Source organism: Vulpes vulpes, unplaced genomic scaffold, assembly GCF_048418805.1.
Source record: "Vulpes vulpes isolate BD-2025 unplaced genomic scaffold, VulVul3 u000000750, whole genome shotgun sequence".
Lineage (NCBI taxonomy): Eukaryota > Metazoa > Chordata > Mammalia > Carnivora > Canidae > Vulpes > Vulpes vulpes.
In genome coordinates, this window is record NW_027325829.1 from 68866 (window position 1) to 95218 (window position 26353).

Below are 26353 nucleotides of genomic sequence, written 5' to 3' on the forward strand. Positions count from 1 at the left end.
GATTCTGATAGGATTTTGGTTGAGATCACATTGAATCTTTAGATCAGTTTGGGGACTATTGACAATTAACAATATTGAGACTTCATATCAATGATAGTGATATACCTCTCAAATTTATGTAGGTATTTTCTAATTTCTTTCACTAATATTTTCACATTCTCGATGCACAGAACTGACACATATTTTGTAAGATTTATATCTCTAAGTATCTTGTGCCATAGTTAATAATATAGATTTTTTAATATTTAATTTATTTATTCATGAGAGACACACACAGAGGGAGAGAGAGGCATAGACACGGACAGAGAGAGATGGCTCCTTGCAGGGAGCCCGATGTGGAACTCGATCTCGGGACTCCAGGATCATGACCGGGCCGAAGGCAGGCACTTAACTGCTAAGCCACCAAGGCGTCCCAATAATATAGATTTTTAAATTCAATTCCTGATTGATATTGATATTACAGATAATAATTAGAACTGCAAGTGATTTTTGTATATTGATCTTGTAGCCTGCAACATTGCTAAACTCATTAGTCCTAATAGCCTCTTGTGAATTCCTTTGCATTTTCTGTGTAAACTATCATGTCATCTTAATAAAAAAGAGAGTTTTGCTTCTTTCCTTCTATTCTGTATACCTTCTATTTCTTTGTCTTGCCTTCTTGTATAGCTAGCATCCCAAATGGAACAATGAACATAAGTGGAGAGCAGATATTCTTCTCTTGTTCCTAATCTCGCGGTCAAAGCATTCCATTTTTCATCATAAGTATGATGTTACATGTAGGTTTTTTGTGGATATTCTTTATGAGGAGATTCCCTTCTTTCGCTAGTTTGCTGAGAATTTTTATCACGAAGGGATGTTGGATTTTGTAAAATACTTTTGCTGAATCTATGATCATATGGTTTGCTATTTTTTATCTTTTAATATTGTGAATTATATTGATTGGTTTTCAAAATATAAACCCTCCTTGTATTCTTGAAATGAATTACTTGTTCATGATATATTTGATTATTTGCAAAACTTCTGTTTAAAATTCAGTATCTATGTCCAGAAGGGATATTGGTCTATAGTTTGTTTTTGCTTTTGTTTTTGTTTTGTCTCTTTTGAGTATTAAGGTAATGCTGGCCATATACCATTAGTTAGAGTATTCCTCTTCTGTATTTTGGCAGAGATTGTGTAGAATTTGTATATTTTCCCAAAAATGTTTTGTAGAATTTATCAATGAAGCCTTCTGTGCCAGGAGTTTACTTTGTAGAGAAATTTGTAAACAAAAATTCAATTTCTTTATTAGTTATGGCTCAGTTTAGAGTATCTAGTTCTTCTAGCATGGACTTTGGTAGTTTGTATCTTTCATACTATTTGTCCATTATATCCAGGTTGCTGGATTTATTAGAACTAAGTTGTTCATAATATTCCCTCATTATCCTTTTAATATGTTTAGAATCTCTAGTTATGTTCACTTGTTTCATTCCTGAAACAAGTTTCATTCATGCCAGTAAATTATATCTTCTTTTTTCCCAGTTAGTCTAAATAGAGGCTTATTAATTATATTGCTTTTTTTGAAAGACCCTGCTTTTGGTTTCATTGATTTTTTTCCAATTTTTTTATTTTATGTTAAGTGATTTCTTCTCTAATATTTATTTTTTCTTTTCTTTTTAAAATATATATATTTTTTATTGGAGTTCGATTTGTCAACATATAGTATAACACCCAGTGCTCATCCCGTCAAGTGCCCCCCTCAGTGCCTATAACCCAGTCACCCCATCCCCCCGCCCACTTCCCCTTCTACTACCCCTTGTTCGTTTCCCAGAGTTAGGGTCTGTAATATTTATTATTTCTATTCTTCTGTTTAACGTGTTTGATTTGCTTCTCTTTTTCTAATTTCCTAAGATGGAAGCTTGGGTTATTTATCTGAGATCTTTCTTCTTTTCTAATGTAAGTGTTTAGTGCTATAAAGCTCCCTCTGAGCACTGCTCTAGTTGTGATCCTCGTATTTTCATATGTCATATTTTCATTTTCATTCAGCTTAAAATACTTTCTAACGCCCCCTGTGACTTTTCTTCTCTATTTATAAGTGCATTAGTTAGTTTCCAAATAATTTGGGACTATTCAGATAACTTTCTGTTGTGATTTGCAATTTAATTCTTTTGTGGTCAGAGAACATATTTTGTATTACTTGAATCCATTTAAATGTATTAAGGCTTGTCTTATGGCTCAAAATTTGGTGTCTTGATAAATATTCTGTGTGACCCTTGAAATAATGCATATTCTGTTGTTATTATGGGTGAAGTGCTCTATGAATGTTAATTAGGACATGCTGGTTGATAGTTTTAAGTCTTCTATATCCTTATTGATTTTCTACTCATTCTACCCATTATTGAGAGTGTTACAAATCTGATACTTGTGAATTCATCTATTTCACCCTGATGATCTTTCAGTTTTCACTTCCTGCATTTTAAAGTTCAGTTATTTGATGAATTGACCACTTTATTACTGTAAAACAAGACCTACCTCTGGTAATATTCTTTGCCCTGAAATCTATTTCATCCTTTGTTAATATAGCAACTCCAGATTCCTTCTGATCAGCATGGGATATCTTATTCTATCTTTTTATTTTTAGTCTATTTGAGGTTTTATATGTATTTATTTTTTAAGATTTTATTTATTTATTCATGAGAGACGCAGAGAGAGAGGCAGAGACATAGGCACAGGGAAAAACAGGCTTCATGCAGGGAGCCCAATGCGGGACTTGATTCCGGGTCTCCGGGATCACCACCTGAACCGAAGGCCGATGCTCAACCGCTGAGCCACCCAGGCATCCCTGTAGTTTTATATTTAAAGTGGATATCTTATAGGCAGCATATAGTTGAGTCATGCCTTTTCATCCAATCTGGCAACCTCTGCCTTAACTTAAATGTGCTTGTTGATATGGTTGTATTTAAATCTGCCATCTTGCTATTTCTTTTCTTTTCATTTAAATCTGCCATTTTTTTTTCTGGGTACAGTATACTTTATTGATGTTACATGACAAGGTAGGGCTCCTCAAGCCCCTTCCCTTCCTTGGGGTCTGAGATGTAAATTGGGGGTCAGGAGATTTTCAGTGTGTTGAAGGATTAAGTTGGGGCAAGGACTCCCCAGCAGCTGAGGGCCTCTCTCTTCCTCTTGTTCTTGCTGGGGCTGGTGGTCCAGGAGGCTCTTACTCCTTGGAGGCCATGTGGACCATGAGGTCCACCACCCGGTTGCTGTAGCTGAATTCATTGTCATGCCAGGAAGTGAGCTTGACAAAGTGGTCATTGAAGGCAATGCCAGCCCCGATGTCAAAGGTGGAAGAATGGGTGTCACTGTTGAAGTCGCAGGAGACAACCTGGTCCTCTGTGTAGCCCAAGATGCCCTTGAGGGGGCCCTCTGATGCCTGCTTCACCACCTTCTTGATGTTGTCATATTGGCAGCTTTCTCCAGGCGGCAGGTCAGATCCACAACTGACACGTTGGGCCATACCAGTGAGCTTTCCGTTCAGTTCAGGGATGACCTTGCCCACAGCCTTGGTGGCACCAGTGGAAGCAGGGATGATGTTCTGCACAGCCCCTTGGCTGTCAGACCACAGCTTCTCAGAGGGGCTGTCCACAGTCTTCTGGGTGGCAGTGATGATATGGACGGTGGTAATGAGGCCTTCCACGATGCCGAAGTGGCCATGGATGACTTTGGCCAGAGGAGCCAACCAGTTGGTGGTGCAGGAAGCATTGCTGACAATCTTGAGGGAGTTGTCATACTTCTCGTGGTTCATGCCCATCACAAACATGGGAGCCTCAGCAGAAGAAGCAGAGATGATGACCCTCTTGGCCCCGCCCTTCAAGTGAGCCCCAGCCTTCTCCACGGTGGTGAAGTCCCCAGTGGACTCCACAACATACTCAGCACCAGCATCACCCCATTTGATGTTGGCAGGATTTCGCTCTTGGAAGATGGAGATGGACTTCCCATTGATGACAAGTTTCCTGTTCTCAGCCTTGACCGTGCCATGGAATTTGCCGTGGGTAGAATCATACTGGAACATGTACACCATGTAGTTGAGGTCAATGAAGGTGTCATTGATGGCGACAATATCCATTTTGCCAGAGTTAAGAGCAGCCCTGGTGACCAGGTGCCCAATACGGCCAAATCCATTCACTCCGACCTTCACCATCTGTCTCCGGGATGCGGCTGGCACTGCACCAGAAGATGCGGCTGTCTGTCGAACGGAAAGGAGCGGAGAGCCTAAATCTGCCATCTTGCTATTTCTTTTCTCTTTATCTCATCTGTTCTTTGTTCCCATTTTGTTCTTTTATTGTCTTCTTTTTGGATTAATGAGTATTGGGGGGGGGGATTCCACATTATCTCCTTTTTAGCTTACTGGATATAATTTTCTGTTGTGTGACTTTAGTGATTGTTTTACGATTTACGGTACATATCTTTAATTTATTACAATCAGCCTTGAGGTAGTATTTTAACAGGTCACGCATAGCATAAAAACTTTACAGTGTCCTTCCATGTTCCCTCTCCTTGCCTTTGTGCCATTGTTTTCATGCATTTTGTTTTTACTTATTTATAAACCCCATAATACATTGTTACTTTCTTTTGCTTTAAGCTATCAGTAGTCATCTGATTCAAGAGATTTTAAAAATAAAGAAACTGTATTTACCCACATAGTTTCTTTTTTCAACCTCTTAATTTCTTTTCTACCTGGTATTTTCTTTCTGCCTGAAAGACTTCCTTGAGCATTTTTTTTTTTTTAGTACTGCCTCTGGTGATGAATTATTTCAACTTCTATGTGTCTGCAAAGGTCTTCATTTGTCCTTCTTCTGGAAAATATTACTGCTGGGTAGGTGTACAATTCTAGGTCGACGGGTTTTTTTTTTTCTTTCAGCTCTTTAAAATGTCGCATCATTGTTTTATGCCTTACATGGTTTCTGGTGAAAAATATGAATCATTTTTATTTTTTTTCCTCTGCACATAATGTGTCTTTTTTTCTAGTCCCTTTTAGGATTTTTTTCTTTATCACTACTTTTTTGAGCAATTTGACTTTGGTGTGCCTTAATGCCGTTTTCTTTATGTTTCTTACACTTGATGTCTGTTGTTTCTTAGATTTGTGGGTTTATAGATTTATCATATTTGGAATAATCTTAGCTATTATTTCCCCTAATAATTTTTCTTTGCCCTTCTCTCTGTCCTCTCCTAGGAATCATATATGTATTAGGTTGCTTGCAGTTGTCCCACAGCTCACTAATGTTCTGTTCACTTATTTTCAGACTTTTCTTCTGTGTTTCTTTTTGAGTCATACTTATTGCTATATCCTAAAGTTCACTAATCTTTTCTATTGGAGTGTCTAGTCTGCTCTTAATCCCATCCAGTGTTTTTCACATTATTATTATTATTTTCATCTCTACAAATTCAATGTGGATTTGTATTTATATCTTCAATTTCTCTGTTTTCCATATATGAAATATGTTTTAACAGTTGTTTTAATGGCTTTGTCTACTAACTTTAGTACCTGTGCCATTTTGGGGTCTATTACTATTAATTATCTTTTTCTTATTATAAGTCATATATTCCTGCTTTTTTGTATACTTGGTAACTTTTTATTGGGTGCCAAAATTGTGAGTTTTATGTTGTTTGATACTAAATTTTCTGTATTTCTTTTAAATACTTTATAGCTTTTTTCTAGGATGTGGTTATTTGACAAGAGTTTGAGCCTTTTGAGTCTTGTTTTTAATCTCTGTAAGGTAAAATCTGGAAGGGTAAATAAAAATAAAACTGAACTTCCCCTGTTCCAAAAAGGAAAGAGAACTTTTCTTCCTACTTTTTCTTAGAGTATTTCCTGAGAAATCTAATATTTGTGAATCCTTCCATTGTCCCTTTGATATGTATGTAAATCTATTTGAGGACTAAATAACTCTCTTGGCAGCTTTGGAACCCAGAAATGTTTTTCTTAAGGGACTGGGAACCATCTCTTTGAAATGTAAACATCAAGGAAGATAGTGCCCTTATATTTCTCTGTCTTCCTGGGATATTAGCCTAAGCGCCTTGCTCTAAGCTGTAAGCACCTGCTTGTTGTAGAAATAGGAGAAGTTTTATTTTTCCTTAGGTAAAAACAATTAACCAGCACAGATGGCTACTCCAATTACCAGGTGAACTTAGGATGAACTATGAAAGAGTGTATAGCAAACAGTACTTTCAAGTCCTCTTGCATAAGGACAATTTACCACTTATTTTAAGAACATGTATGTAATGAATAAATTACATCCATAAGAATGGGATTTATTTCTGTTTTTGCAATCTCATTAGCAGATTGTCTGTAATGCATCACAGTCTCACTTAATACTTACTCAATAATAAAACTGTTTTCTATCTTTTCTATATTCAAGGAGAGAATTTCCTGGACTGGCAGGAAATTTTATTTTTTATTTTCTTCCAATAGATCATAGCAGTCGTTTACAGCTAATATTGTTCTCTACTGAGGCACTACTCCTCTGAGTGCTGTACTCAACATCCTGGGTATTACAAGATTTCTCCATTCTGGATATTAGAGATATGAACTCTTCCATCCCTGTTTGAGCTCCAGGATTTTTTCTCCATGTTCATTTCTTGTGATTCATTCCCTGGCCTTGAGTAGTTTCTTCATATACCTGTGCTGCTCAGTACTAGCTGAAGTCTAGGAGAACCCTCTGCATATTTCTAGAGGGCTTGAGCTTGTGGCATCTCTCTCTCTCTCTCTCTCTCTCTCTCTCACACACACACACACACACACGCTACTCTGTGCTGTGAATTTTTTTATTTTTTTAATTTTTATTTATTTATGATAGTCACACACACACAGAGAGAGAGAGAGGCAGAGACATAGGCAGAGGGAGAAGCAGGCTCCATGCACCAGCAGCCCGACGTGGGATTCAATCCCGAGTCTCGAGGATCGCGCCCTGGGCCAAAGGCAGGCGCCAAACTGCTGCGCCACCCAGGGATCCCCTGTGCTGTGAATTTAATCACCTTGTGCTCCTTGAATTTTTTTGAAGGCTTTATTTATTTATTTATTTATTTATTTATTTATTTATTAGAGACACAGAAAGAAAGAGACAGAGACATAAGCAGAGGGAGAAGCAGGCTCCATGCAGGAAGCCTGATATGGGATTCAATCCTGGGGACTCTGGAATCCTGCCCTGAGCCAAAGGCAGATGCTCAACCGCTGAGCCATCCAGGCGTCCCAACTCCTTGAATTTTCAACTCTGTGTTCTGGACCCAGGGAGACAACCAGGCTCTCTTTAGATTCTGCCTGCCTGTGCTATGACCTGAAAATTCTCCAAACAGTAAGCTGAGGTAATCATAGGGTTCATCTTGTTTGTTTCCTTTCTCTCAAGGGCCAGTGTCCTTTGCTGCGGATGTCCAATGTCTGAAAACCATTGTTTTATATAATTTATCCATTCTTTTTAGTTATTTAAGGCAAAAAGGTAAACTCAGTTCCTTTCACTCTGTTATGATGAGAAAAAACAAGTCCCTGTGTTTTCTTTGAACCATATTTTCTTCTTTTTCCCCCTCCATTCCTGTCTCCCTTGAATTAACCACTTTAAAAAAAAATCCCTATTTCTCTAATGATTTTGAAGCTGTTCATTATATACCCCCTTTTTATAGAGGTGACTATTTTCCACCTATTTTCCAGAATAAATGGCTAGTTTTCTTTTTTAAAAATATTTTATTCATTTATTCATGAGAGAGAGAGAGAGAGAGAGAGAGAGAGAGTGGCAGAGACACAGGCAGAGGGAGAAGCAGGCTCCATGCGGGGACCCTGACGTGGAACTTGATCCTGGGTCTCTAGGGCCACCTGGGCTGCCCAATGGCTAGCTTTCTTGCCATATTTCTGGTCCTATGGGTGAAATTTTACTACTTCCCTTTATGTAAAAGGGTGGCTCATGGCTTAATGGATGGAAATCAGTTCCTGTTTCATGGCTTTATCTTCCGTCTCTGTGGAAATATTAAAATGCCAGTCCTGGGGCACCTGGGTGGCTCAGTCAGTTAAGTGTCTAACTCTTGTTTTCAGCTCAGGTCATGATCTCAGAGTTTTGAGATCCAGCCTGGCGTTGGGCTCCATGCTGAGTCTGGAGCTTGCTTAAGATTCTCTCTCCTTCTCCCTCTGCCCCTCCTGGTTGTACACTGTCTCTCTCTGTCTAAAAAAAAAAAAAAAATGCTAGTCCCTAATATGCAGCATTTCTCAAACTTTCATCTCAGTTCTCAAACTTTCACCTGTTTACACTTAAAAATTGTTTTGTTTTGGTAAGTTGAAGCAAACAAACTCCAAATTGTCTCTCCCACTAAATACAACTTGGACAGAATGCATAGAACAGCTCTTTGAGGACTCTGAAAGTAAATAATAAGAGAGTGGATTGGGGAAGAAGACCAGATTTCGTAGCATCACTAAATTATCAGTAAGTTTACCACTTTATTCCTTCTGGTATAACCTGCCATGGACTCATGGAAGTCCAAAACCCAAAGTGTATACTGAAAATTACAAAATGCTGATATAAAAAACAGTCAAGGCCTAAATAATAGAGGGACATATGTTCACAGATTGGAAGTCTCAACATAGTAAAGATATCAGTTCTCCCCAAATTAATTTACACGTCTAATGCAATTCCAAACTCCAAACAATATTTTTTGCTAATATTGACAAGCTGATACTAAAAATTATAAGAGAAGACAAAGGAATGGTAATAGCTGAAACAATCATGAAAAGAATAAAATCAAATAATCACACTACCTGATTTTAAAACTTACTATGAAGTTGCAGAAATTAAGACAGTGTAGTATTGGTGAAGAGACACACACACAGATAGATGCAGAATAGAGTATCCAAAAATAGAACGACACCAATACAACCAATTGATTGTTGACAAAGGTGTTAGGGCAATTCAATTAAAAAAAGAGAGTCTTTTCATTCTTTCCAAGTTTTTATTTCAATTCCAGTTAGTCAACATACAGTATTAGTTTCAGGTGCCAAATTTAGTGATTCATCACTTCCATACAACATCCAGTGCTCATCCCAATAAGTGCCCTGAAAAAGGATAGTCTTTTCAACAGATGATGTTGGAAAAACTGAATTTCCATGTACCAAAAAAATGAACCTCAACCTTAACCTCATAACTTATACAAAAATTAACTAAAAATAAAAAATTGATGTAAATATAAAACTATGAAACTTTGAACCAAAAACATAGGAGAAATAGCTTCATGACCTGGGGTTAGGTAGAGTCTTTTTCTCATGACACCAAAAGTAGTACCCATAAAGGGGAAAAAATGAGATTAGACTTCATCAAAATTGCAATTTTTTTTAAAAAGACACTGTAAAAAGAATGATAAGAGGAGCTCCAGATCAGGAAGAAATATTTGCAATTCCCATATCTGACAAAGGACTTGTATCCAGCATATATAAAGAACTCTCAAAACGCAGTAAAAAAAAAATTAAAACTCCATTAGAAAATGCCCAAAAGACAAACAAGTACATCAACAAAGATGATATATGGATAAAAATAAGTTTTCTAGTTATCTCTCTCTCTCTCAAAAAGAAAGAAGGAATGATTTTTTTTAAAAGTAAAATAAAAAATACTGTCAAAACCAACTGCCTGCAAAAATATAGAGTAGCTGGAACTTTTATACATTGCTCTTCAGCATACAAAATGTTATAGCCACTGGGAAAACAGTTTGAAGTTTTAAAATAAAGTTAAACATATACTCACCATATGATCTTGCAGTCTCATTCCTGGGTATTTACCTTAGAGAAATATTCACATGAAACATGTACATGAATGTTGATAGCAGCTTGATTTGGAATAGCCCCAAGGTAGAAATAACCCAAATGTTCTTCAGCAGGTGAATGGATAAACAAACTGTGGTACTACTTGGCAATAAAAAAGAATGAACTATTGATGGATCTCAACTTGAATGGATCTCAAAGGTGTTATGCTGAAAGAATCAAGCCTTAAAAGGTTATATATTATATGATTCCATTTCCATTCGTGAAAAGATGTAACAATAGTGACAGAGAACAGATCAGTTGTTGTCAGGGCTTCATAGTGGGGGGGGGGTGGTGCAGAGGGGAAGTATGACAAAGGGATAGCACAAGGGAGCTCATTTTTAATAGGCTCATTTGTTTTTCTTTTAGTTTTTAGAATTTTTTTAGGGGAGGGAGGGGGAGAGGAAGATCCCCATCACCTATTTCACCCATGACCCATGCACCTCCCCTCTGCTAACCATTAGTTTGCTCTCTATAGTTAAGCATCTGTTTTTTAGCACAAGGGAGTTTTTGGGGTAAAAGAACTGTTTTTTATTATGGTCGTGGTGATGTTTACATTAACCTATACAAGTGTTAAAATTTGCCAAACTGTATGCCAACAAGGTCAATTTTACTATATGTTAATTTTAAAATTAAAATTAAAAATTATTACACATCCTAAATAGTTTTTGTTTATATAGGATTATATCAGTTTTTGCCACGGTGGAAGTTAAAAGTGATAAAAAAAAAATCCATAAATAGTAATTTGTTAATTCATTTAAAAACAATGCTGAAAACATGTTACTAAATAATATATTTGTAATAAAAAATAAATATTGCAAAATGTGTGAAACACATAATCTCCTTGTTTTACATTTTTGCAACTCTATCTTCTGGCTTAATAGAAGACAGCTGAAGTCAATCTCCATTCAATCTTCTGTAATAGCATAGGTCAAGTAGCTTCAGGAAACCTCTATCGCGTACTTGAGAGTGATAAATTCAAATAAAATATCAGTATTATTGTGAAACTAGTTTTGACTTTGTGGACCTTGGAAAGGATCTTGGAGATCCCCAGGGGTTGCCAGACCCTCCCCCCTTTCATTATTGTTGCTAGTGTATGCCAAAATCTAATACCCTCTTTTTTAAAAAATATTTTATTTATTCATGAGAGACACACACAGAGAGGCAGAGAGATAGGCAAGCTCCATGCAGGGAACCTGCCGTGGGACTCGAACCCGGGACCCCAGGATCACACGCTGAGCCAAAGGCAGACGCTCAACCACTGAGCCACCCAGGTGTCCTAATCTGATACCCTCTTAAATCATTTTCCATTTCAGCTCAGGGTCACTGATCTAAATTTGCCTTCCCTTTTTGCCTCTGATCCTTGAGGATTCCCTTTCTTGATTCTGAATGTGGATATATATTTTTTCTTTCCATTTATCCAGCAGTTATATATGAGGGGGAATGAAGAATTTCTTACATCAGCACCATCTACCTTATCAGCTGTAGTTCTATCATCGTGGCGCTATTAATGTTTCCCATTTTGTTTACTGTCATTTCCTTGAGCCTTTTCACAATGTTTCTGTCTTTTCAATTGTGGGGTTTGATCGTTCACTTTCTTCCCTTTTTTAAAGATTTATTTATTTATTTGAGAGAAAGAGAGTGAGAGAGCCAGAGCTAGAGTGTTCATGTGAGCAGGGGCAGGGGCAAAGGGAAATGGAGAAGCAGATTCCCCTGCTGAGCAGGGAGCCCATGGCAGGGCTCAATCCCAGGACCCCAGGATCATGACCTGAGCCCAAGGCAGATGCTTAACCAACTGAGCCATCCAGGTGCCCTTGCTTGCTTGCTTCTAATGTGGCTTTATAATGTATTTTTCTTTTCTATTTTGTTTTGAGATTTATAAGACTGTTTTCATTTTAATCCCCTTCTGTCTTAAATATCTTCTTTGAACCCTTGTATTTTTTGGCCGTGTTTTTTTAAAGAGCCATCATGATACCTATAATAACTACATATCATTATGATACTTACAGTATCTATATACCGTGTTTCCTTGGTAAATCTTCTAATTGTGTATGCTCTTCACTTGCCTCTTTCTTTTTCTTTCTTTCTTTCTTTCTTTCTTTCTTTCTTTCTTTCTTTCTTTCTTTCTTCTTTCAGATTTCACCCATTTATTTGAGAGAGAGAGAGCACAAGCAGGAGGAGGGGCAGAGGAAGAGGGAGAAGCAGGCTCCCCACTGAGCAGGGGCTCCATCCCAGGAACTCAGGATCATGACCTGAGCCGGAGGCAGAGGCTAAACTGCCTGAGCCACCCAGGTACTCCTACTTGCCTGTTTCTTCCATTCCTTTCTCTTTTCCTCATTTCACCAGCAGTTTCTATGCCTAGGTCTTGAACTGGTTCCTTTTTGATTACCACTAAATTTTGATGGGCTGGCTACCTGTTGAAGGCACTATAAAGCCACCCACATCCTTGACATAGGCTTATTGTATTAAATACTCTATCTCAAATTATAGCCACTTATTTGTTCTGGGAGAACATCTTTCCCCTGTCTTTGTCATTCCTTGCCAGGGGCAAAGGTGGTGGGAACAGCTTTCTGCACTGGGTGGCAAGAAAATAAAGGGGTGTATTGCCTTTAGATAATTTAAAAATAAAAATAATAAACAAATAAAAGTCAGTCTCTTTTTATCACCAAGCACCAGCAGTTCTAAATAATATCAGTGCTAAAAATACTCCTCCCCCCAGGGAAGGCTCCATTGCCCTTCCCCCCACTCCCATGCTGCTGATTCATCAGATTCATGTGATTCAAGCCCTTGACGATGCAATATCATTATAAAAAAGACTTCAAGTTTTTACTGGGTTGCTTATGTGTCTTTGCAACCAGTGGCAGCAAGCAGGGGATGGGGGAAGGGGAAAAGGGAAGGGGGGGCAGGAGAGGCAGGGACAACAGACTCAAGCTGTTCCATTCACAGATCTATAATTCATTCCTTCATTTTCAGTCTCATTTCTCATTCCTACCAACCTCCAAATCCTGTCTGGGACTCCCCTGGCAAGATGGGCTTCAACCTCCCCTCCAGTCTCCTCATAAAAGCACTGTGGAGTCAGGCTTCTCCTTTGCCTCTAGAATATAGTCTCTTTAAATCTGGGATGTACACATGCTGTGTTCATTCCTATATACCCAGTGTTCAGTACAGTGTCCAGCACATAGTAGTTATCTATCTATTCTCTATCCATCTATCTATCTATCTAATCAGCCATGATCATACTTTTTTCTGTATTGCTATGTGGTACATCTCAGCAGATGGTACTGATGTGGGAACAGAGGACTAGCTGAGGACAAAGCACAAGCCCAGGGCAGCACAATGACAGGTCCTCGAAAGGGACATTCCTCTACTGACTCAACTGCCTCAATGTTAATACTTTGCTAAAGGCAAAAGGCAATCTTAGCCCGACCCCCAGAATCCTGTAAGTCTACTTTAACATATAAAAATTCCTTTAGAAATTTACTTTATCTCTATCCCCACAAGACACATGTTGGCAATCATCCCCCAAGCACACAGCCCACTGATACACATCTGAAGGGTCTCATGACTCAGGTTTTATTAGATGGTAATAAGTGACCTTTTCCCAAAAATAGCTAGCCCCATCAACGTCCTGGAAACCTTGCTTCCAAAATTCCTTAGAGAGTACAGCTATCCTTAAACCCCTCCCAACTCTCAGGTATATAATCAGCACCCCCTCACAGGCCCAGGGCAGCAGCTCTTCCTGCCCAGGGGTCCTGTCTCCGTGCTTTCATAAAACCACCATTTTTGCACCAAAGACATCTCAAGAATTCTTTCTTGGTCGTCAGCTCTGGACCTCATCCACAAAACCTCACCTAGATTCCAAAACTACATCACTGGCAACTATAAAAAACACCGGGATTTTTGGTGGTAGATAGGACTGGATCTGCAATAGTACTACTGGTGAGATGAGGGCTCAGAGACAGAAATTAGACTGAATTATTAAAAATCTAGTTATAGGGCAGCCCCGGTGGTGCAGCGGTTTAGCGCCGCCTGCAGCCCAGGGCGTGATCCTGGAGACCCTTGATCGAGTCCCACGTCAGGCTCTCTGCATGGAGCCTGCTTCTCCCTCTGCCTGTGTCTCTGCCTCTGTGTGTGTGTGTGTGTGTGTGTGTGTGTGTGTGTGTGTGTGTCTATGAATAACTAAATAAAACCTTTAAAAAATCTAGTTATATTTATTTCACACAAGCCTATGGACAGAGATTAATATGAGGTACACATACATAGCTTACATAATTAAAACCATATCTCTGGGATAGACAATATTATTCACATGTGATCACAGTGGCATTTCATGCTTACTATTCTGAACTTTGCTTTTTTGCATTTAATATGTCTTGCTAGGACGCCTGGGTTGCTCAGTGGTTGAGCATTTGTGTTCAGCTCAAGATGTGATCCCAGAGTCCCGGGATCGAGTCACACATCAGGCTCCCTGCATGGAGTCTGCTTCTTCCTCTTCCTGTCTCTGCCTTTCTCTCTGTGTGCCTCTCATGAATAAATAGATAAAATCTTTTTAAAAAACTCTATGTATCACCCTCAAACTTGTTTTTTTTTCTCAATATTATGTTTGTAGGGTTTATCCAGGTGGTACATATAGATCAAGTTAATTGGTTTTCATTTCTTCTTTTTTTTTTTTTTAATTAATTTTTATTGGTGTTCAATTTACCAACATACAGAAAAACACCCAGGTTTTCATTTCTTTTTTAAAAAAGATTTCATTTATTCATGAGAGACACACACACAGAGAGAGAGAGGCAGAGACACAGGCAGAGGGAGAAGCAGGTTCCATGCAGGGAGCCCGATGTGGGACTCCATCCCAGGACTCCAGGATCACACCCTGAGCCAAAGGCAGACGCTTAACCACTGAGCCACCCAGGCATCCCTGATTTTCATTTCTATAAAGCATTCCATTGTGTTAACATACCAACATTTGTTCATCTCTTCCCTCACTGGTGGAAATTGTACTATAAAAGCAATACTCTGGGTTGCCTAGGTGGCTCAGTCAGTTAAGTGTCTGCCTTTGGCTCAGGTCATCATCCTAGGGTCCTGGATGGAGCCCTGCATCTAGCTCCCTGCTCAGCAGGGAGCTTGCTTCTCCCTCTCTCTGCTGCTCCCCCTGCTTGATCTCTCTCTCTCCCTCTCCCTCTCTCTGTCAAAATAAATAAAATCTATAAAAAGTGATACCAATATAAACTCCAACCAACAGTATATGAAAATCCCAGTTACTTTCTCATCCTTGCCAATACCAACTTGATATGTTCAAACTTTAAAATTTTTCCAATCTCATGAGTATGAGAATGGTAAATCAGTATTGTTTCATTTGCATTTCCTAATTGTTGGTAAAATTGAATAGTGTCCATCTGGGTTTCCTCGTCTGCAAATTGCCTATTCATCTGTTGCTAATTTTTTTCCATTGGCTTGTGCATCCTTCTTATTGCTTTATAAAAGAGACTTTTATATTCTGGATCATAGAGATGCACAGAACACATATGAATGACATTCAGTCAAAGTTAAGGCCAAAGCTGAATATCATTATCCTAGAATAAACTCCTGGAATACAAGAATACTTCTGAAATTTTATCAGTAAGCATTCTTACAATTACAATTTTATTAGTGGACTTTTAACAATTTGACATAATGCAAAAATACGAATTTCTCAGCACTGTCAGCAGCTGGACTCCTTCTATGCTCACTATAGCACATATGTTCAGTACTAAATACTTTCAATTGAGATCAATGAAAGAATGAGATATTCGGTAGGGCTTCTCATTTTTCTCTAAACTTTTCCCCTTTATTTGAACTCTTTAAATCATTATTAAGTCTAAACTAAAGATTTATAATGAATGCTATACAAGATTTTGGGATTTTTCCATCACATGAAAATTTCGACAATGGAAAAAAATGACATTTTGTTTTTATTCTATCTTCACAAGATATGAGGAATTCTCAAATAAGGCTTTTTCTTAAAAGATTTATAGTCTAAATGGAATTCAGCAACTAAAAATTAAATATAATTTTATTTTTAAAAGACTTTATTTTTTTATTTATTTGAGGGAGAGAGAGAATCTCAAACAGACTCTATGCTGAGCATGGAGAGCAATGTGGGGCTTGATCCCATGACCCATGAAATCAAGACCTGAGCCAAAACCAAGAGTCGGATGCTTAACTGACTGTGCCATGCAGGTGCCCTCAAATTAAATATAATCTTTTTTTAAGACTTTTTTTAATTTATTCATGAGAGACACAGAGAGAAAAGCAGAGATATAGGCAGAAGGAGAAGCAGGCTCCCTATGGGGAGCCCAATATGGGACTTGATCCCAGGACTCCAGGATCACGACCTGAGTCGAAGGCAGATGCTCAACCACTGAACCACCTCGGTGATCAAATTAAAAATAATCCAAAAAGTTATTTTGTTTAATATGAATGTTCTATAGGCAAATAACTCTTACCTTTGTATAAAATTATTATATAATAATTTGCCCATATAAAATGCTTTTCCTAAAGTTGTCTAGCTAATATGTTCTCTTAACATTGGTGTTAAAGGCCAACCTAAGTCCCTATTTAACTACTTGAAATTTCTTAACTGTTTTTTTTTTAGATTTTATTTATTTATTTATGAGATATACAGAGAGAGAGGCAGGGACATAGGCAGAGGGAGATTCAGGGTCCCCGTGGAGATCTCAATGTGGGACTCTATCCCAGGACCTCGGGATCCTGCCCTGAGCCAAAGGCAGATGCTCAACTGCTAAGTCACCTAGGTTCCCCTCTTAATTGGTTTTTGACATAAAATGAACAGTTTGCATGAAATTAACAGAATTTGCTCTTGCAATAATAAAACTATTCTTCAAGGAACTGATAGAATTTATGTATAAATATAGAGACAAAATTTATATAGAATTTATATATAAAATAAGATTTTGTTGGCTTCAAGTCATATCAAAAATATTTTGCTTTGTGTTGTTTTACTTGCTATGCTCTGTTTAGGAGATCCTAAGTTTATAATATTCTCCTATATTTTCTTTTGAAAGTTTTGAAGTTTTGTTTTTTTTCACAGATAGGTCTGTGATAACTGAAAGTTTTTTGGGGGGTTATGATGTCAAATACTGGCTGAATAAAAATTTTCCATGTGTGTAGCCAATTGTCCAACAGATTTTTTTTAATAATCTATCTTTACTCACTGATTTGTAATGCTACTCCTACCAAACACAAGTTTCCATATATATGTGGATTTTTTTTCTGGGTTATTTATTCTGTTCCATTGATCTATTTGTCTATGTCCTGTGCCACCTTCTCCTTCAGAATTATTCCGCCTGTCATTGCCACTTTGTTTTTCCATATAAATCCTAAAATTTGTTTTTCTAGTTAGATGAGAAAACCTTTAGGGATTTTTATCGATTTGCTTTGAATTTTACATTAGTGAGATTTTTCTAAATCCATGAACATGCTATATTTCTCCACTTTTAAAGTAATATTTACGTGTTACAATGAAAAAATTTAACATCTCCCATATATTTTTTGCATCTTTGGTCAGATATTCCTTAGAAACTTTATGAATTTTGTGGCTACTGTGAAAGTTAAAAAAATTTTCTAATAGGTTTCTGCTGATATGTAGGCATATTTAATTGTTGTACACTGATCTTGTCTCCAGCAACACAGCTGAACTTTCTTTTATTAGTTCTAATAGTCTGTTGTGAACTCTCTTGAATGGGGTGATGTTAATGCCCTGACCCATACCACTTGGCCCATCTCTGAGTTCATCTACAACTGTGTTAGAATGTTTTTGTCAAGCTGACTGCTTCCCACTTGAAGGGCATGAGTCTCTCTGCTTCTCTGCTTGACAGCTTTTTCCAAAAGTACAAGAACTTTGAGGCACCACTGGGAAAGTTGTAGAGGGGATAACACCTCTGGGGTTTAAGATTCAACCAGTGAGTAGGAGGGGGACAGTGGATAAATGCTAGTCTCCCTGTCCTTCAGTGGGATGGTTCTGACTCATGTGCCACATAGTTTCCTCAGAGGGTCCTGGTGAGGCTGATCCCCAGATATACACAGCACTAACCAGCTCATTAATAGGTCTTGTTTTGGCTTTTCTCCCATTCCCATGTAACTTCCTCCCTCCCTCACTTTTCCAAGTACAATGTCTGCTGAAGATCTTTGCTATTCTACCAGGTTAAGGAAAATTCCTCTACTCTGAAATTTTTTAAAAATCATGAATGGTGGGGCGCCTTGGTGACTCAGTGGTTGAGCGTCTACCTTTAGCTCAGGGCATGATCCCAGCCAGAGTCCTGGGATCGAGTCCCACATCCAGCTCCCTGCGGGGAGACAGCTTCTTCCTTTGCCTATGTCTCTGCCTTTCTCTCTGGGTATACCATGAATAAATAAATATTATATAATATTTATAAATATTATAAATATAAATATAATAAATATAAATATTTTTAAAGAATCATGAATGGCATCATATTTTATTAAATATTTAAATGTATTTACTCATTATTTTTCTTTAATTTGTTAATGTGATGAGTTATTACAGTAGATTTCTTTTAAATAATTTTTATTTTTTTAAATATTTAATTTATTTATTCATGAGAGACACAGAGAGAGAGAGGCAGAGACATAGGCAGAGGGAGAAGCAGGCTCCATGCAGGGAGCCTGACGTGGGATTCAATCCTGGGTCTCCAGGATCATGCCCTGGGCTAAAAGCGGCACTAAACTGCTGAGCCACCCAGGCTGCCCTTAAATAATTTTTAAATTTAGCTTTATGTCTTATGAAAATTATACAAGCATTGAATTAGTTCTATAAGACTTCTTATTAAGTGAATAACTCCACAAGATTTTTTTAAAGATTTATTTATTTATTTATTTATTTATTTATTTATTTATTTATTTGAGAGAGAGAGAAAGAAAGAAAGCCCGAGCAGGGGAATGGGCAGAGAGAGGTTCCCCACTGAGCAGGGAGCTAGATGCAGGGCTCCATGCAGGGCTCAATCCCAGGACCCCAGGATCATGGCCTGAGCTGAAGGCAGACGCTTAACCAACTGAGCCACCCAGGAGCCCCTCTATAAAGACTTCTTATGAAAAACTACATTCCTCTAGCTTTCACTCATTTCCTGCTCCCCAGAGGTAACTACTTTCACTTCATATTATTTTATCTTGATATTATTGTTAAAGAAAAATTGCTCTGACATTTGCTAATATGGTAAGGAAGACTATTCAGGGCTAGTGTGATGTTGTCAAGACGATTGCAGTATGGAAGAGAGATTGGGACCTAACAATACAAGGAAAAGTGGGGATTTATAGGCAAGGAGCAGAATGAGGTGGGATAGTGGATGGAAACTTACTAGGAGGAGAGGTCAAGCATGGGAGAATTCTCAGGAAACTGACATAACAGGATTCTTGCTGAAGGTAAGCCAAAGTGATCAGATATCAAGGGTAAGAGATTCTCTCTGAACTGATTTAGCGGGATTTTTCCTAAAACTGGACCAGACGGGCCAAAGACAGGGCCAAAGGATGAGCCAGTCAAAAAGAGGACTCAGAGAAGCCTGACTAAAGTATGGCCAAGGAGAAAGTCTGTGAGTTTTGACCTTGTGGCAGAGACTGTTAGTTTGGCTCACCCAAATCCAGCTGGACACGCAACATTTTTGCACCTTCCCTTGCAATTAAGTGGGTCATTTGTTTTGTCAAATTTCATTTAATCCTCCTTCTGTTTTCGGAATTATCAGCCCCACCCTCAACTGTGCTTTGTTTTCTAGTTGAAATCATTTTTTTAGTCCTCTCCAAAGAGTAAATCTTTAAGTCTTCCACTGAGGTGGGAGACATGAAGCTACATAGCTGAAGATGGGGAGAGGAGGCAGGTTCTGGGTCTAACTGCACTTCCTTCTTCTTTTGGAAAGAACTGACCCTTTAATCTATTGAGGACTTATGACAAGGCCAAGAATTATTCTAAACTTGGGGTGCCTGGGTGGCTCAGTCAGTTAAGCATCTGCCTTTGGTTCAGGTCATGATCCCAGAGTCCTGGGATTAATCGAGCTCCACATCCAGCTCGACTCAGAGGGGAGTCTGCTCCTCCCTTTCCCCACTGCTTGTGCTCTCTATCTCTCTCTCTCTCTCAAATAAATAAATAAAAATAAGATCTTTTTTTAAAAAAGAATTATGCTAAAAACTATATGTGCATTATCTCTTTGGATCTTCACATCCCTTTGAGAAAGATTCTATTGTAATCTACATTTTAAAATTGAAATAAAATTCACATCCTATAAAACTCACCCTTTTAAAAGTGTACAATTTAGTGTACTTTAGTATATCCACAGAATTATACAACAATCACCATTATCTAATCCCAGAACCTTTTTATCACCCCCAAAGGAAACCCCATCCATTTAGCAGTCACTCTCATTCCTCTCTCCCCTCAACTCCAAGCAGCCACTAATCTAACTAATTTTTGGCTCTGTGGATTTTGTGTGTGGCTTCTTTCACTTCGCACAATGTTTTCAAGATTCACCTATGTGTTGTAGCATGTATCAATACTTCTTTCCTTCTGTAGCTGAATAATATTCCATTGTATAGATATGCCACATTTTGTGTTTCCATTCCTCAGTTTAGGGTCATTTGTGTTATTTCTGGATTTGAGCTATTTTGAATAATTCTGCCATAAGCATCCATATACAGGTTTTTGTGTGAGCATGTTTTCATATTTCTTGGGCATATTCCTAGTAGAATTGTTGGATCATGTGATAACTCTGCCCTCAACTTTTTGAGGAACTGCCAAACTGTTTTCTAAGCAGCTGCACTATTTTATGTTCCTACCAGCAATGTGTAAAGGTACCAATTTCTCCACATCTTGTCTCCACATCAACTCTTGTTACTGTTTTTTTGTCAAATGCTTTTTCTGCATCTGTTGAAGTAATAATGGAGCTTTCTTCATTCTATTAATATGGTATATTACATTGATCAATTTTCATATGTTGATCCAACCTTGCACTGTGGGATAAACCCCATTTCGTCACGGATTATAATCCTTTCAGTATGCTGCTGGACTCGATTTATTAGTATTTTGTTGAGGATTGTCACATCTATTTTCATAAAGTATGAAAATACTTTGGTATGAGGCATTGGAATGACGGTAATATAGACTTCATATAATGAGTTGGGAAGTGTTCCACACCCTCTTGTATTCTGGGAGAGACTTGTGAAAGATTGTTCTTAATTCTCTTTGAAACTTCTCGTACAGTTCACTGGTGAAATCATTGGCTCCCCAGCTCTTCTTTGTACACTAGCTGCTGCTGCTTTTTTTTTTCAAGTTTTTATTTAAATTCTAGTTAACATAGATGGTAAAATTGGTTTCAGCTGTAGGATTTAATGATTCATCACTTACATACAACACCCAGCACTCATCACAAGTGCCCTCCTTAATACCCATTACCCATTTAGCCCACCCCATCTGTTTCTTAAACAATTTGTAAACCACGCCTACTATTTTAGTCTCATCATCACCCCTACTTTCAGAGGTTGCTGACACCATCAATTCCTAAGAGTTTTTGATAATCTCATTGTATAAATGGGCTTGTCTCTGCTTGCTCCACTACATTTTAGGATCCAGCTTTCTTGGGACTGCTAATTCAGTTATCATTCATCTATCTGCTTTCTCTGCCTTCCTTTAACATGTTCTCTATCTTGGTATTCTAAAGTTAGGTGTGGGCTCCTTGTGTTTTGTTTTGTTTTGTTCGGTATTAATCTTGCTTGGTGTTCTCTGACCTTTCTGGATTTGTGGGTTTGTGTCTGTCACTAATTTGGGACCATTTTTGGCCACTACTGCTTTGAATAGTTTCAAATATTTCTTTTGCCTTTGTATTAGTTGGGTTATTCAGAGAAGCAGTGTCAACAGGATGTCCCTCTCTATATAGATGTAGATATAAATATAAATATATGCACATTTATAGATAGACTATATTCTCTGTGTGTATGCCAGTCCACACTTAGTTTCCAGAAATATGTCAAAATTACTATTCAAGTAAGTGCTCTTACTTCTATTGCTTATACTGGTTTCTATTCCAGGTTAGTATATCTCATGTGCAGAATTTCTTTTTTTAAGATTTTATTTATTTGAGAGAGAGAGAGAACACAAGCAGGGGTGAGGGGCAGAGAGAGGGGAAGAAGCAGACCCCCTGCTGAGCAGGGAGAATGACCTAGGGCTTGACCCCAGGACCTTGGGATCATGACCTAAGCCGAAGGTAGCAGTGTAACAAACTGAGCCACCCAGGTGTTCCTGCTTTCTAGATCCCTCAATTTTAATGCTCTTATATATTCTCTCATTCTCCTTGTCTTTGTGGATTTGTTGTTTTTCAAAATCCCTTTATTATCAATTTAGAAAGGACCTGGGAGGGAGGAAAGGCTAATGTGGGATTCAGTGCTCCATCTTTAACCAAAAGTCTCAATAGATTTTCTAATATTAAGCCATACTTGCATTCTTAAGAAAAATAAAATTTGGTTACAATAGATCTTTTTCATATGCATTGCTAATTTGGTTTAGTAGCATTTTAAGGATTTTTATAACTAGGTTTGTAAGTGACATTGGTCATTAGCCATAAATATTATATATCAATTGCATACAATGATGTGGAAGTGTTTCCTCTTTTTATATTTCCTAGAACAGTTTGTATTAGATAGGTTTGGTAGATTTAACCTTTAGAAAACTTTTTTTAATTTAGTTTAAGGGAGAGGATATTTTAAACTATTAATTCAATTCTTAAAAATTTGTATATATCTTTTAGGTGTTCTATTTCCTCTTTTTTAAAGATTTTATTGGGCAGCCTGGATGGCTCAGTGGTTTAGCACCGTCTTCAGGCATGATCCTGGAGACTTGGGATCAAGTCCCACATCAGGCTCCTTGCATGGAGCCTGCTTCTCCCTCTGCCTGTGTCTCTGCCTTTCTCTCTCTGTCTCTATTTATTCCTGAGACACAGAGAGAGAGAGGCAGAGACACAGGCAGAGGGAGAAGCAGGCTCCCCGCAGGGTAGGCCAAGGTGGGGACTCAATCCACTACCTTGGGGTCACACCCTGAGCCAAAGGTAGACTCTCAACCACTGAGCCACCCAGGTGTCCCCATTCTATTTCTTCTTACATAAGTTTTACAAAGTTATATTTTCTAGAAATTGTTCATCCATAATTTTATATTTATTGGTAGAAAGCTCTTTGTTTTCTTTTAAGATTTTATTTATTTGAGAGAGAAAGAGTGAAAGAGAGCACAAGCAAGGGGGGGGGAAGGGGAGGGGCATAGGGAGAGGGAAAAGCAGGCTCCCTGATGAGCAGGGAGCCCAATGCAGGGCTGGATCTGGGGACTCCAGTATCATGACCTGAGCCAAAGGTTGATGCTTAACCAACTGAGCCACCCAGGTGCCCCTGTTTGTAATATTTTTAAATTATTTAAAAGACTGTATTATATGCAGTTTTGTTCCTCTATTCATCTTCAATATTATTCATTTATACCTTCTCTTTTGTTTTCTTGTCCAATCTTGCCAAGAGTTTTGTCTTTTCAAAGAACAAAGCTTTGGTTTTATTGATCTTCTCTATTGCATCCTTGTTTTCTATTTCATCACTTCATGGTGTTATACAGGTTATGTCTTTTCTTTTGCTTTCATTAGGTTTAATTTGTTGCTACTTTTTTTAACTTCTTAAATCAGATGCTTAAATCATTAAATTTGAGCCTTGTTTTCTAATAAAAAGCCTTCAAGACCATACTTTCTCCCTTAAATTTTGCTTCAACTATATTTCACAAGTTTTGATACAAGTTTGAATCATTCAGTTATAAATAATTTTTAATTTACATTATGATTTGCCTTTAATCCATGAGTTACACAAAAGCATTTTTTAAAGATTTTTATTTATTTATTCATGAGAGAGACAGAGAGAGAGAGAGAGAGAGGCAGAGACACAGGCAGAGAGAGAAGCAGGCACCATGCAGGGACCCTGATGCAGGACTCGATCCCGGGACTCCAGGATCACGGCCCGGGCCAAAGGCAGGCGCCAAACCACTGAGCCACTCAGGAATCCCCAAAAGTATTTTTTTAAACATTCCAAAAAACTTTATAAAAGCTTTTGCTCTTATGGTTGCTTTTTATTCCTAATTTAATTTCATTTTAATCAGGGAATGTAGTCTGAATGAAACTAAATGCTTTGGTATGTATTGAGGCTTGCTTTATAGCCTAGAATGTGGTCAGTTATTCCAACTATGCTTTAAAAAAGTGTATGTAAAAAAAAAAGTGTATGTATACATAAACTACATCTTCTTTATCCATTCATCTTTCGATAGACACCGAGGCTCCTTCCACAGTTTAGCTATTGTGGACATTGCTGCAAGAAACATCGGGGTGCAGGTGTCCCGGCGTTTCATTGCATCTGAATCTTTGGGGTAAATCCCCAGCAGTGCAATTGCTGGGTCGTAGGGCAGATCTATTTTTATGTATACAATGGAATATTACTCAGCCATTAGAAATGACAAATACCCACCATTTGCTTCGATGTGGATGGAACTTGAGGGTATTATGCTGAGTGAAATAAGTCAATCGGAGAAGGACAAACATTCTATGGTCTCATTCATTTGGGGAATATAAAAAATTGTGACAGGGAATAAAGGGGAAAGGAGAAAAAATGAGTGGGAAATATCAGAAAGGGAGACAGAACATGAGAGACTCCTAACTCTGGGAAACGAACTAGGGGTGGTAGAAAGGGAGGTGGGCGGGGGGTGGGGGTGACTGGGTGACGGGCACTGAGGGGTGCACTTGATGGATGAGCACTGGGTGTTATTCTATATGTTGGCAAATTGAACACCAATAAAAAATAAATTTATTAAAAAAGTGTATGTATTATTACTGAGGTGCAAGGAAATATGTATGTGTTTGTGTACAATACCATTGACTCTATTCCCTATGCTGTACCTTTTATTCCATGAATTATTCATCCTATAACTGGAAGCCTGTCTCTCCAGCTCCCTTTCAACCATTTTGCCCATCCTGCACCCTCCTCTCCTCTGACAACCATCAGTTTGTTCTCTGTGTTTATAGGTCTGATTCTGTTTGTTTATTCATTTGTTTTGTTTTTTAGATTCCAGATATAAGGTGAGATGATGAGATGATATGGTATTTGTCTTTCTCCACCTGCCTTATTTCACTTAGCAAAATACCCTTTAGCTCCATCCATATTATTGCAAATGGCAAGATCTCATCCTTTTTAAGGCTGTATAATATTGTATTCCACATACACACACACACATGCACACATACACACACATACACACCTCTTTTTCCATTCATCTATCAATGGATACTTGGGCTGCTTCCATGTTTGGGCTATTATAAACAGTTCCACAATGAATACACTAAAAAGCTTCTGTACAGAGAAGGAAACTATCAATAAAACACAAAAGCAATCTACTAAATGGGAAAAGATATTTGCAAAGGATAGAGCTGGTAAGGGGTTTATATCTAAAATATATAAAGAATTTATACAACTCAACACCAAAAAAAACAAATAATGTGATTTAAAAATGGGCAGAGGACCGCCTGCCAGGATGCATATCTGCCACTTCTGCAGCTCCACTGGATGGTGGGAGGATTATCAGAGATGCGTTGCTGGCGAGGATGGTGCTGGAGAGTGCGGCCCACACCATGAAAGTGCTGCTCCCTGCATGGCTAAAGCAGATCCCCAGGGACACCTGGGTGGTTCAGCTGGTTAAGCATCCAACACTTGATTTTGACTCAGGTTATGATCTCATGGGTCCTGGGATGGAGCCTTTGGGCTCCACACTCAGCAGAAAGTCTGCTTCTCTCCTTCTACCCTTCTGCTCTCTCTCTCTCTCTCTCTCTCTCTCTCTCTCTCCCAAATAAATATATAAATCTTTTTTAAAAAATCTTTAAAGTCTTCCCATCCCAAGAACATTACCGGGTTGACCCAGCTTACAGTTTCAGAATGGCTTCAATTATTGCCTTTCCTTGGTGTACTTGCGGTACTTGGCTACCTTGCAATTTGTCCATCCCTCCCAAACCAAAAACAACAGAAGGATAGCTTGATTAATCTTAAAGTACAAAAGGAAAATCCCAAGGTGGTGAATGAAATAAACATGAAGATTTGTGTCTTACTAACGCAGCTTATTGTAAGTATTGGTGTTCAAAGACTTTCCTGCCTGTGATGGTTCATATAACAAACACAATGAATTGACAGGAGATAATGTGAATCTACTAATACTGAAGAAGAAAGAAGTATAATAGTAATCGATTAAGATTGAATTCGGTTGTGTGCTGTAAAATCTTATAACAATATGTTTTCATTCTTTGTGTATAGAAGATCTTTCAAATGGTGGTCTTTTTTTAAAAAAAAGATTCTTTTTATTGGACACAGAGAGAAAGTACAAGCAGAGGAAGCTGCAGGCAGAGGGAGAGGGAGAAGCAGGAACCTCTCTGAGCAGCGAGCCCAGTGTGGGGCTCCATCCCAGGACCCAGGGACCATGACCTGAGCTGAAGG

The 26353-nt window shown here is 38.2% G+C and overlaps 2 pseudogenes; one reads left to right on the forward strand and one right to left on the reverse strand.

Annotated features, from left to right (window-relative positions):
- Positions 1-3113: 3113 nt before the first annotated feature.
- Positions 3114-4177, reverse strand: LOC112907300 (glyceraldehyde-3-phosphate dehydrogenase-like; annotated as a pseudogene).
- Positions 4178-25473: 21296 nt separating this feature from the next.
- On the forward strand, positions 25474-26097 carry LOC112907209 (CDGSH iron-sulfur domain-containing protein 2-like; annotated as a pseudogene).
- Positions 26098-26353: the final 256 nt, after the last annotated feature.